A 13,257-nucleotide genomic window follows, 5' to 3' on the forward strand; every position below is an offset into this window, starting at 1 on the left:
TGTTGGTGGGATTGCAAGCTTGTACAACCACTCTGGAAATCAGTCTGGCGGTTTCTCAGAAAATTGGACATGGTACTACTGGAGGATCCTGCAATACCTCTCCTGGGCATATATCCAGAAGATGTTCCAACTAGTAAGAAAGAAACATGCTCCACTATGTTCATAGCAACCTTATTTATAATAGCCAGAAGCTGGAAAGAACCCAGATGCCCCTCAACAGAGGAATGGATACAAAAAATGTGGTACATTTACATAATGGAGTACTACTCAGCTATTAAAAAGAATGAATTCACGAAATTCCTAGGCAAATGGTTGGACCTGGAGGGCATTATCCTGAGTGAGGTAACCCAATCACAAAAGAACTCAAATGATATGTACTCACTGATAAGTGGATATTAGCCCAGAAACCCAGAATACCCAAGATATAAGTTACAATTTGCAAAACATAGGAAACTCAAGAAGGAAGACCCAAGTGTGGACTCTTTGCCCCTTCTTAGAATTGGGAACAAAACACCCATGGAAGGAATTACAGAGACAAAGTTTGGAGCTGAGACAAAAGGATGGACCATCTAGTGACTGCCATATCCGGAGATCCATCCCATAATCAGCCTCCAAAGGCTGACACCATTGCATACACTAGCAAGATTTTGCTGATAAGACCCTGATATAGCTGTCTTTAACGAGACTACGCCGGGGCCTAGCAAACACATAAGTGGATGCTCACAGTCAGTTAATGGATGGATCACAGGGCCCCCAATGGAGTTGCTAGAGAAAATACCCAAGGAGCTAAAGGAAACTGCAACCCTATAGGTGGAACAACAATATGAACTAACCAGTACCCCGGAGCTCTTGACTCTGGCTGCGTATGTATCAAAAGATGGCCTAGCCGGCCATCACTGGAAAGAGAGGCCCATTGGACTTGCAAACTTTATATGCCCCAGTACAGGGGAACGCCAGGGCCAAAAAGTGGGAATGGGTGAGTAGGGGAGTTGGGGGAGGGTATGGGGGACTTTTGGGATAGCATGGGAAATGTAAATGAGGAAAATACCTAATAAAAAAGAAAAAAGGAAAAAAAGTAAAATAAAATAAAAATAATATCTTTCTGATAAGCTGGCTCATAGTACACAGTCTTTTTTTGTGTTTTTTTGGTTTTTTTAGTTTAGTTTTGTTTTGTTTTTAGGCCTGTAAAGCCCCTAACAATTCCTATTAGGTCCTTATATTTTGCATAATTGAGAAATCTTGTTTATATATTTTTGATTTCATGTTTTTAGAGGACTTTTTTCCCACAGTCTTAGGTCTCAGGCTTGCCATTTTGCTAAGGACTCAGCATTTACCATTTTCCTAAGAACATTAGATACACCCTTGCCTCCTGGACATCTGTTATCTCTGGTTATCATGGAGTCATTCACCTTGGCAGAGAGCATTTCCCCAAAGGAGAGGCGTAAAGTAAACTATATGAACAAGCCTGATGCCTAGCAATGGTGAACACTCCTGGAGGCCTTTGCCCTGCTGTCTCTGCTCAAGGTTGGGAACTGTGTCATGATGCCCCTTCTGCAGTGGCCATTAAAAACACAGCATTAAAAATGAGCCAAAAGCAAACATGTAATTCCCTTCCAACAAAAAGACAGAGCCTACTGGCAAAGGTTGCTCAATTATGCTGACAGAGGAATACAAATTACAATAGAGCACAGCACAATTAAAATACAATACAATAACAATATAACAATTCACCTCTAAGAAAATCCCATCAGACATTTGACTAATAATGTGTGACAAGAGTACTGACTATAGTGTCCAGAATTATATTATGTAGATGAGTACCTTACTTATTAGACTACTACTAATGAATAGACATTAACAAAAATAAGAAGTATAACAAAAGGACCTTGATTTATCTAATTAGCATATTATATTAAAGTATTTTGCTAAAACAAAAAAAAGCTATATAACAAAGTGAGAAGTTATGACCTAGACACCAATACTTCCTTAGAAATGGTTTGCCTAACATTTGATTTCTAGGTTTTCTGAAGGTTGTTATATACTCAGTAGAACGTATCATTTCAAATATGAAATTTGATTGTTTGCAAGCTAGCCATATGCAGAGTGATATTCTCCTCTAAGTATAAGTAACAAAATAAAAAGTCAGCTTCCAGTTAGCCAAGGGAATACAAGGGTGAATAGTGTGAAACTAAATAGTGTCTAAGCTATAAGTATGGTGTAGTATAGATGGAGTTTGAATGTAAAATATCCTCCATTGGTCTGTGCATGTGAATACTGGCTGCCCAGTAGGGGACACTATTGGGAAGGTGTAATATTAGAAGGTAGAGCCTTGCTGAAGGTAGTTGGTAAGTGGGTTTGGGAAGCTGGTTGAGTCTAGAGCAGTGGTTCCCAACCTGTGGGTTATGAACTCTTCTTATGACTCCACAATAAAGGTTTTTGGGGTCAAAAAGCCTTTCACATAGGTTGTCTGAGACCATCAGAAAACATTTTTACAGACATTTATATCATGATTCATAACAGTGGTAAAGTTACAGTCATGGAGTAGCAATGAAAATAATCTTATGGTTGGGGTCACAACATGGTTGAGAATCACTGGTCCAGCAGCTTTATAGTCAGACTCCATCCACTTCCAGTTACTTTCTACTTCAAGACTTCCCATACAATCCAATCACTTAGTCTGCTTCTACCATGCCTTCCCTGCACAATGAAATATCTTCTCTGCAATTGTAAATCAGGATAAAGCTTTTGTCCCTTAAGCTGTGGTCAGGGCACTTTATCATAGCAGCAGGAAAAGTAAATGTTACCTCAGGTGAGGAGTATCACAACTATTTTTTTAACCTGTATTTTCAATTTACAATGGGTTTATTGCATTGTAACCTCATTATTGGTCAAGGAGAACCATTCTTTCAAGTTCATTGCTGCCAGATTATGCTTTAATACACAGTCTTTCCTGGGAATTGGTCAAGGTGAACTGGGAAAACACCTTGGACTGTTTCAGATGGAATGCTCTATAAAGGTCTGCCTGAACCAGTTAGTTGATTTTTTTTTAAGTTCTCTGTTTACTTTTATTTCCTGCCAATTGTTATGCGCATTATTGAAAGTAAGTGTACATAGCAACTATCTCTAACTGCTGGCTTCCTTATTTTTTCATTCAATTCCACTGTTATTGCTTCTTGGACTTCAAGGCCCTGTTGATAAGTGCAGATGTAGTTACTATTGTGATTCAAAGGTTTTTCTGTAGGAATATTTTGTAAATACATTTTATTCGATATTTTCTTCACTTACATTTCAAATGTTATCCCCAAAGTCCCCTATACCCTGCCCCCCCCTTGCCCTGCTCCCCAACCCACCCACTACCTCTTCCTGGCCCCGACATTCCCCTGTACTGGGGCATATTCTTTTCTTTTCAAAATATATAGTGAATTTCCATTGCTATTGTAGGTTCATTCATAGTATGATGACAGAGGGATTACATCACTTTGAAGGGCTCTGCAATCATGAAGGAATTAATGATGTTACTACTAGAGTGAGGTAGTTTCTATAAGAGTGAATTTCATTTAACTAGACCATTTGCCTAAGGCCCTGGGTTTCATCTCTAGCACTGTAAAACACACGCGCGCACACACACACACACGTATGTATATATATATATATACATACGTGTGTGTGTAAAAAGACTCATGTTGAAGGCCAGTTGATGTTACATTGAGAGATTTGTTCAAAAGAACAAAATCCAAACTGTACCTCTTCTTTCCCCCTCCTCCCCCCTCCTCCCCCCTCTCTATAGATTTGTTACAAGAGTTCAGTGGGGAAGAGGTGTTTTGTTTTGTTTTGTTTTGTTTTCAGCAAATGTGGTTTTGGCGGATAGAAGTCAACATGTACAAAATGGGGCCAGAATCTGACCTCTCACCATAAACATATTAAACTTGATATGAATCCTGTCCCCAACTATGAAAACCTAAACCTACAGTTTTAAAACAAAAAGGAGAATCACATATTTGTGTGTTTTATTTAGGCAGTAGTGTATGAAAAATAGTAATGAAAATATAGCAAGTATAAAAACTCGAAACATGACCAAGTAAACTGTCAATATTAGAAACTAATCTGTTGAAAGATAGCATTTAAAATTGAAAGGTCTTCTCCCCCAGTGGAAGAAATATTTTGAAATAATTATGAGCACAATACCATGAAATCAAGTAACTCAGCTTTAAAACAGAGCAATTAATTAAAGGAAACACAATAGCAGCTGTGGCTGAAGACTTAGAGAAATTGGTCTCCCTCAAAAGTTTGTTGGTAGACTTGTAAAATGATAGAGGCATTTCAAAAAACAGGCTATTTCTCAAGGTGCCATAAAGAGTTAGTGAAGCATTAATATATAATATATAAAGATTACTGATACAGTAAGCCCATACCTAGATATATGTCCCAGAGAACAGAAAATATATGGCTACTCACAGCTTACATATACTATTATCATAGTATTATTCATAACAGCCAAAAGGTAGGCACAAGTCAAATGTCTATAAACCAATGAATACTTAAAACCATATCTGGTTGAGCCACTATTAAGCCATAAAAAGGAATGAGCCATTGACCCTTGCCACAATGTGAGGAATCATTTAAACAATATCCTACTTTAAAGGCAACACAGTTCACATATCAGATGATTCTATTACCCTAAAAAGCCAGAGGTTACAAGCATATTGACATAAGTGTTAGAACAATGGAGGCCAGGGATGGGGAGTGGGAATGCTGATGATTGCTATTCTGTAAGAGGAATGATGACAAATTTTCTAAACTTTAATGATGGTCATGATGGAACTCTTAGTGTTTTAACGTAATTATTGTATATTTTGAAAATAATATGTTCCTGGTATGGGAATTGGTTCTTAACAAATCTCAGAAATTGACATAAAAATAGATGCCACTACTAGGTGTTGGTATATTAACACCAAATACTGTTTGTCAGGGTCATGTTTTCTCCTAATTATAGAGTTCCAACACCCTTTTCATTGTTTTTGTTGTTGTTGTTAATCTTAGAATAATTTAAGTATTAGTTGTGTCATCTTGGTGAGGGAATTGATCAATTTCAGCCTTAATTCCTTCCAGATTGAAACCAAGCTGAGGAAGATTATGCTATCTCATCACAGATTGCTGTTTTCAATTTCAACAACAATACACAACAGTTTGATTCTCTTTCTTCAATTTAGGTATATGTCCATATATCTAGCATATGAAAAACTACTTCAAGTTAACATGCTAGCATATTAAAGATTCTCTGAAAGACTAGAGTGGCCTATTAATAAAAGGGAATTTTACATAGAATTTTAAATTCATAGTTACATTATATAACACACTGCTTAGTTGAGTTGCTGTGTGTGTGTGTGTGTGTGTGTGTGTGTGGGTGTGTGAGTGTATTCTATACATCAGGGAAATATTAAAAATAAGTGAACATCTTTCTTTTCCTAGAAAATAACTTATTCTTATTTAACATTAAATTTAATTCATGTTAAAAATCTCCTCATTTGAAATCAAGTGCTAATTTTTCATAAAAATATTTAGATATTTAACATACTATTGCAGCAAATGAGCAATTATGGACATGCCAAGGATCAGATAGACAAAGGACGATATATGTGTATTACTATTCTATTCAAATTAAAATTATAAATATATTTATACAATTTAAGAGCTTAATTATATAAGAGAAGGGAACATACATGTGGATGAAACATGCCATGCTTAAAATGTGGTTGTAATTCTGCCAGTTTTAACCAAACATAGAAATCATCATGACACACAGCCCAGCTGCTTTAGCCACCAAACCTTTTAAAACATTTAAATTAGCAGTTCTCAATCTGTGGATGAAGACCCCTTTTGGGCTGCATGACCTGTTCATAAGGGTCACATCTGATATATCCTGCATATCAGATATTTATATTATGATTCATAACAGGAGCGACATCATAGTTATAAAGTAGCCATGGAAACAATATATAGTGGGGGGGAGGGCACTGCGACATGAGGAACTGTATTGAAGAGTTGCATGCAGCATTAGGAAGGTTGAGAGACACTCCTCTAAACAAATTGGTATCTATAGACTTTCCTGGACTTTGAAGCTCTGGGAATTAACAATGCTGTCATTTGCTCTAAATTGAAAACAGTTGGATACATGGCCACATTGTTTGTATTTTCTGATGTGTGAGGCTGAGTAGAGCATCGTTGATAACAACCTACATTAAATACTTCAGATATGTCAGGTGGACTCTTCTGACATTAGTTTTATGAGCATTGTAAGCAGAATGTACAATTCAGGACCATAAAACTACAATGTTTTTCAGGGAGAAGTAAACTGGGACCACACAGTCAGCAACTGAAAAGTTACTACACATTAGGTTCTACACTCTGAACACCACTGGTTGTATTTGTGCAAGTTTTCAAGTTTTACTCTGGGAGGTGGTAATCCATTTTATATTTTCCTAATTTAATTTTTCAGAACCTTGTTTGACATCTATAGATTTCCCAGGTTTCTAACCTTTCTAATATTTTCATTAAAACACACACAAAAATTATTTTCTGATATCCTATAACACTGTCTGGTCCCAGATCAGGCAAAAGTAACCTTTTCCTGATCAGAGAGACAACAGAGTTCAGGGCACATAAACAAATACATAATTAACTTATAAAGCCAAACTGAAGATTCTCTGTAGAAATAGTGCTAACCTAAGAGTCATATATAACCTGTAAACACATGTTTTCTCTCAATAGTAAGTATGGGAAACCTGTGACATAGTTTGATGCTCTCCCTTCATGAAAATAAAGTTAAGATGTTAGTGGTCAAAATGACTTCACCAGAGGGAACCTGCAGAGGGTGCCCTGCTCTTTTCCAGAAAATTTAAATCTGATCCAAAGGCATAAAACAGTCTTTTGAGAAGCCATGCTAGTGACACAAATCATTAATTACAGGATTTCCTGGTCTGAAACAGCTTTGCTCTGATTAATTCAAAGAAGCAAGCATATATAGAAACAGGGAAAAAACAGTTTTTAATGCCATCTGAACTTTAGTGAGGAAAATAAAAATAACTGAACCAGTATAATTTCACTAAGTAGAGACAAACAAGCATGTCAGAAGTATTTGAGATATTGAATTTTTACAGTGGACAGACATTCTGTCATACTCCTGCACAGTATGAGTAAGATATTTTACACAATAGCTTTATTTTAGTAATAGACTACAATCCATAGGCTTATAATGTCCCCATTGAATCCATTTCTGAAAGACACCAGATGGTATGCACATATAACTTCACTGTTACATCACCTTCTCATTTGTCCTAAGTGTTACCATCTTAACACTATATGTAAATTCATTTTTCCTACCTTACACTGTTAAAAGACTCCCACACAACACATAAAGGTCAGAAGTACTACTGAATCAGAAACCAGTGTCACATGGTATCAAGAATAAGCCTTGTTTTAGAGAGGGGTTCTGAGGAAGGGATGTTTGAGAGTGGCAACGGAAACATATGGAAGTCAATCACGGGTACAAGCTAGTAGCTGTGTCTAGACAGCTCAAATCTTGCAGACCAAAGACCAGTCTTTTGTTTATATACCAATTCAATCACTACCCCAGGTTCCCTTTTGATTATCCCAAGAATCAGTATTTTATGACCTTAGCCCCTTGATCTTAGAAAAAAAGACAAGTACATTTGTTTTAATAGACCAAATGAAACCAGAGATCTGCCTGCCTTTGTAAGCACAAACAATAAGTTTACCTGGGTGGAATCCTGTCCTGAGATTATTTCCACCATGGCTGCACCAAAGCTTGCTGTGTACCACGCTGACACTAAACTCAGGAATTTGCCTTACTTTGTAAGCATAAACAATCAGCTAGCTTGGTGGGATCCATCTCTGAGATCATCTTTCTCACAATGCCTGGACTCCAATTCATTGTGTCCCAAGCTGACCATGAACTCAGAAACCTGCCTGCCTTTGTAAACACAACCAATAAACTTAGTTGTGTTGGGGAATGATCATCAGCCCACAAATCTCTTTATTTCCTTCCTTAATATTTTTCTGACAAGGTGGGTCACAGTGAATATAGTTGGTTGTATTTTTAATTATTTATATTTTTAGGTCTTTAAGCCTCTCATAACGTATATTGCATCCTTATATTTTGCATAGTAGAGAAATTATACATTCTTGAACTCATGTTTTCAGAGTCCTTTCCCACAGCTTTAAGGGCTCTCCTGAAGATCACAGTGTTTACCATTTTGCTGAGGAACACATTCTTGCCTCTTATACTCTGCTGTTTCTCATTATCATGGAGTCATTAACCTTAACAGCGAGAGTATTCCCTGAAGGAGTAACATGAAAATATGTATATTATTATACAAACAACCCCCATGCCCACAGCAACCATGAACACTCATGGAGGCCCACATCCTGCTAGCTCAGCTGCAGGGGTGAGAACTGTGTCACTCAATCCCTTCCACATGGCAGGACTTTAAAACATGGGCTTCAGAGCATCAAATGCTGACAGTAGATACAAATGGCAAGAATTACTACTTATTTGTTTTAGTTGCATATGTGAGAATTGTAAAGATTTATCTGTGGGTATGACAGGTGTTAACTGTCATTTAAAGGGATTCCACATTGTCCTGGGTGATAGGCTTGCAGATGCATGTGGGAGATTATCTCAATTACAATAAACAAGTGGGGAAGACACTTTCTGTGTGAGCAGACTGCAGACACAGAGAAAGGGTTAGGGGTAGCATAAATTCATTTGCTTCTGGTTCTTGTTTATCAATCTTCTGTTAATGTTTTCTTCAGGCTCCTGCCACCATGATATTATTCCCACCATGAGAAAATGTACTTTGAACTGTGATCCATCATAATCCTGTTTTTAAAACTTGCTTTTTTCAGAGTATTTTATCACAGTGCAGGAAAGGGTTTTAGCAACACAAATTTTACTTTTATGACTTTCACATAAAAAAAAAAAAAAACTCATTTACCTTGTAGTCTATTGTTGCTGTTGCTGAAGCTGATGTTGCTAGTGCATATGTTTATGAAGATCAGTGTTTAATGTCCATTGTCTTCCTCAAGTATTCTATGCCTTCTATTTTGAGATGAAGTCTCCCAGTGAATATGAAGACTGTTTAATAGGTTAGATATTCTGGCTAACAAATCCACTGAATCATCTGATGTCAGCCTTACTGCCACTTGGAATATAAGCAAATGCTGTTGGACCATTTTATTTAATGTGGTTGCGTAGGTTTTGAACTCATGTTATAGAAACTAGTCTAAATACAGAGCCATTTTCTCAACTACAATATTAACTTTTTAATGAGTTTTTATGTATAGAGATATTCTTCTAGCTATAAGTATATTGGTTACAGATAGATCCCCAATCCCCAAGAAGTTCTTTCATGCTGACAATTTCACATTCATACTCTTACTCCAATCACTGAAATCTCTGGTTAATTCCCAATTTCTTCTTACAGGTTTGGGGTTGGGGAGTTAGAAAGTTTTGTTTTGTTTTGTTTTGTTTCATTTTTGTTTTTCTTTGTTTATTTGTTTGTTTTTTGGCACCTTTCACAAATAATAATTTCTATGGAAATATCTGAAAATATACTCAGATGAGATATATTGTTTGTTTATTAATCACAGAATCCCTTTCCAAGTAGATTTGTTTATCCATTTACTTGCTGATTGGCATTTAAGTTGTTTTCAGTTTTGGGCAACTGTGCTGTGAAAAGTGTCACTGTGTAGGTTTATGTATGAATAAAAATTTATTTCTTTAGTAAAATTTTTTATAGGAGCCATTATGATGTCATGTAGCAATATTTATTTACCTTCATCAAAAATTAACAAATGGTCTCCAGATTCTCTATATTGTAAAATTTGAACTAAAGTAAACTAAGCTGCTCTTCCGAGAATAAAAGATATTTCTTAAGTAATTTTCATGAGATGGAATGATATCTGTTACAGCAAAAGATGAAAAGGGAGATATTAAATAAATGCAGCTCTGTGAATTTTAAATCCAATTTGCTTTGTTGTCTGTTTCCTTGAAGATGAATACATTACAAAATAAATACTGATGAGTATTAAGATACAATGATGTGCTGCATCACCAAAGTGGTAGTGAGAAAGTACATCATGCCTAATTTGAGTTCTCTTCTGCCTGCAACAAAGGATATAACTCAATGATTTCAATGGTGACATAGAGTGAGGAAGGCAGGATCCCTTCTGTATCTAGGACCAGTGGGGAAGAAGGCTAAATCACCATGAAAAATAAACCAAGTCTATAAACCCAGATAGTGCCATGACCAACTGTGGCTTTATATTTCAATCAGGAAACAAGCTACATGTTTTTTTTTTTTTTTTTTTTTTTTTTTTTTTTTTTCAGAGATACAGTGTTGAAAAGGGTTTTATAAGACATTTACTCGAAACTTTGATGGTCAAGAAAGGACTGAATTCTTGGTTACTTTACTGGAGTTGCTTTATTAACACATCTAAGAGGTACCACATAGGCTAAAAACTTCACTGCTGCACATGTCTGAGTCTGCTTGACTGTCTTCTTTCACATGCATGCAAACAGTCGGCAGACAGATGCTAAATCACAGGCCTTTCAGGAAACATGAAATAATATGAATAGAGTGGAAAACCTTGGAGCATATATATGAAAGACTGGATTGTTCACTCTATGACTACATAGAAACCTATTCCCTCAAAGGAGAAGATCTCTTCAAAATGTAGTGGTATGTGATAAAGGGAGATGCAGTTAGCCTACTGTATATAAGTTATTCAGTACTCATTAGTATCTGGCCAAGACAAAACCAAGTTAAACAGAAATAATTTAACCAAAGGAACACAGTAACTTGCATAAGTGGTGAAATTTTCATTTTTCTAAACATCTCAATCCATATTTGTAATTTGGGAAGGTGATTTGTGGCTCTCAATTCTTGTAGGGAAGAAATTCATTGGCTTGACCCTAGGCTGATTGGAGAATAGTTAGTGATTTCTGTACCATTTACACTCATGCTTCAGTCATCCAAAGAAACTCTTTTCCAGTTCTTAGTCACTATTTTTTCTTAAAGTAAAAATATATAGAGATTATATTTTGAAATTCAGGTGTTCTATTAATGGATTTTCCTGTTGTAAAAACTGATTATCCCATTAAACTTGGCAGCACAACTCAATCATGGAAAAACACTTGATTGTGGTTTAATATTTACATTTATAAATAGCAGTTATGTTCTTGATGTATAGCCACAGCCTCAGTTTAGTGTGTGCTGTTACAATTTATTTTGAAGCTCTGTTTTGGTTTTACAAAGTTGATTTATTCAAAAAATATCATTTTCTTTTGCAGAAGCAGCTCAGTAACTTTCAAACAAATGTTTGTGAAATTCTGTGATTTGATTCCAATACTAAGAAAAAGGTTTTAAGTATAGCATTTTTTTTCATAACATAAACTAAAAGTTAGAAGCATTGGAGGGTGTTGTGCGTACTGCCATTTCTATAATCATCAAAACACTAATGTTCTCAGTAAACGAGGCAAGGATAGATATTTATTCCTCCTTCCACTTGTCTAATCAAATAAACCTTTTCCCTTATTGCTTCTGGGTCCACTTATGTAGACCACAAAGTCAGCTTCTCATTCATAATTCAATCTTTCTCCCACGAGGAATGAACCCCCAAGTTCACAGGTCATGATAATTAGGTTTAAAGATCTCTCCAACACCTGGTTGTTCAGAAACACAATCAGTCCCCACATGTGATGAAGTGAATTGCTGTTTCTTCTGAACCCATACTCAGGGATCCTGCGCTGGAGGAGTTGGCAGTTATTCACCACAAATAATCCCCTCCACAAAGGTACAGCATGGCATATTTGGCCCTGAAATGTTTCAATCTCTAAAATGAAAAATTCTCCTAGCAATTTAAAACCTTCTTTCCAATTCAAAGCCTTCGCTTCAAGGTGTTCTGGTTAAACTGAAATTCTTCTTCACAAAATAAGCACTCTCTAACACTTCTTGCTTCAAAGGCCATCATCACTCAGTTGCTTTTCTGGATGGCAGCTCTCTGGTCTCAGCAACCCCTTTGACCTCTTTCCAATAGGTGCTCTCAGAGGCCAGACTAAAGTTAACTCTGATTCAATCATGCAAATCTGATGGGCACCCCTCACACAGAGATTCCCCCCTTACCCAACAGGGATAATCACCTATAAGAAGCAGGAAGTCTAGGTCTCATAATTTGTGTCTAGATTATCCAGTGTCTGTGACTACTAACTGTAATTTTCTGTGCCTCAGTTTTCCTAAATTTGTGCATTGAAAGTTTTAAACAACACGTGCCAGATAAAAAGCACTCCACATTTGGTTTTATTAGCAAACCTGTGGCACAAAACCAATGCTAGTGAAAAGGGCTTACAGACCCTGTCACGATTCAGGTCAACTAGCCATCTCAACTGGCATTGGTTTTCTATCTGATCTCTGTTCTCACACACGTTTTGATGTGACACATTTTCCATCAAGCCGATTTTGTCACATTTGTTTCTGAACACCATTTTTTCTTTATCGTCTGCTGAACTTACTCCTTAGATTTCAACTCAGCAGCACTTCCCAGCAACTCCTCTCAAATGAACAGATCTAACAATAGGTACTATATCGCCTACTGAGGATTATTTTCCCCCTTTTCCTTTATTTTCAGAAAGACGGAGAAAGTCATTATGCTAACATTGGAAAACTTTAGAAACAAATCACAACGATGATAAGTATATGCAATTTTCATAGGTGGGATCTTGTGAAAATGTACAAACAGAATGAATCATTCCAGAGACTAATTCAGAAAAGCCTTAATCTTGACATTAAATGTTGAATTAGAGTATGCCCCATTTTTTCCAATTGAATGCAGGAGATGATATATAGACAGTATTTATAGAATCTGTAAACTATCTCACTAAAGTACTACTTCCTAGATTTACATATGAATAGTATGGAATAGGATTTATGTACAAAGGACCATGTAGCCTACCAAAGAGAGTCAAAGAAATGAGGTCAGATCTGACTTTTCTTAACACTTTTGCAATATAGGCATCCTTCCGAATGCAAAGCACAGAAGAAAAAGATCAGAAGTCACCCAAGAAACACTGATGCTGCCAAGATGTAGGCAGAATGCAAGCAGAATGGCTGTGTGAGGCTGAGAAGACAAATAAGATTAACTCAGCAAGGTTGGGATAAATAGTTCACAAACAGCAAAAAG

At 36.4% G+C, this 13,257-nt stretch overlaps 1 protein-coding gene and 1 long non-coding RNA gene across 11 annotated transcripts in view; one reads left to right on the top strand and one right to left on the bottom strand.

Moving 5' to 3' along the window:
• Nrg3 (neuregulin 3) overlaps positions 1-13,257 on the bottom strand; it is a 1,108,134-nt gene that overhangs the window by 579,788 nt on the left and 515,089 nt on the right. The gene's annotated exons all lie outside the window — the stretch shown is intronic.
• Positions 1-13,257, top strand: part of Nrg3os (neuregulin 3, opposite strand) — a 60,493-nt gene that overhangs the window by 46,588 nt on the left and 648 nt on the right. The window contains exon 4 of the long non-coding RNA NR_045713.1: positions 12,706-13,225. This is a non-coding gene — a long non-coding RNA (neuregulin 3, opposite strand). The remainder of the gene's footprint in view (positions 1-12,705; positions 13,226-13,257) is intronic.

The sequence above is a fragment of the Mus musculus genome, chromosome 14, assembly GCF_000001635.26.
Source record: "Mus musculus strain C57BL/6J chromosome 14, GRCm38.p6 C57BL/6J".
Taxonomy (NCBI): domain Eukaryota; kingdom Metazoa; phylum Chordata; class Mammalia; order Rodentia; family Muridae; genus Mus; species Mus musculus.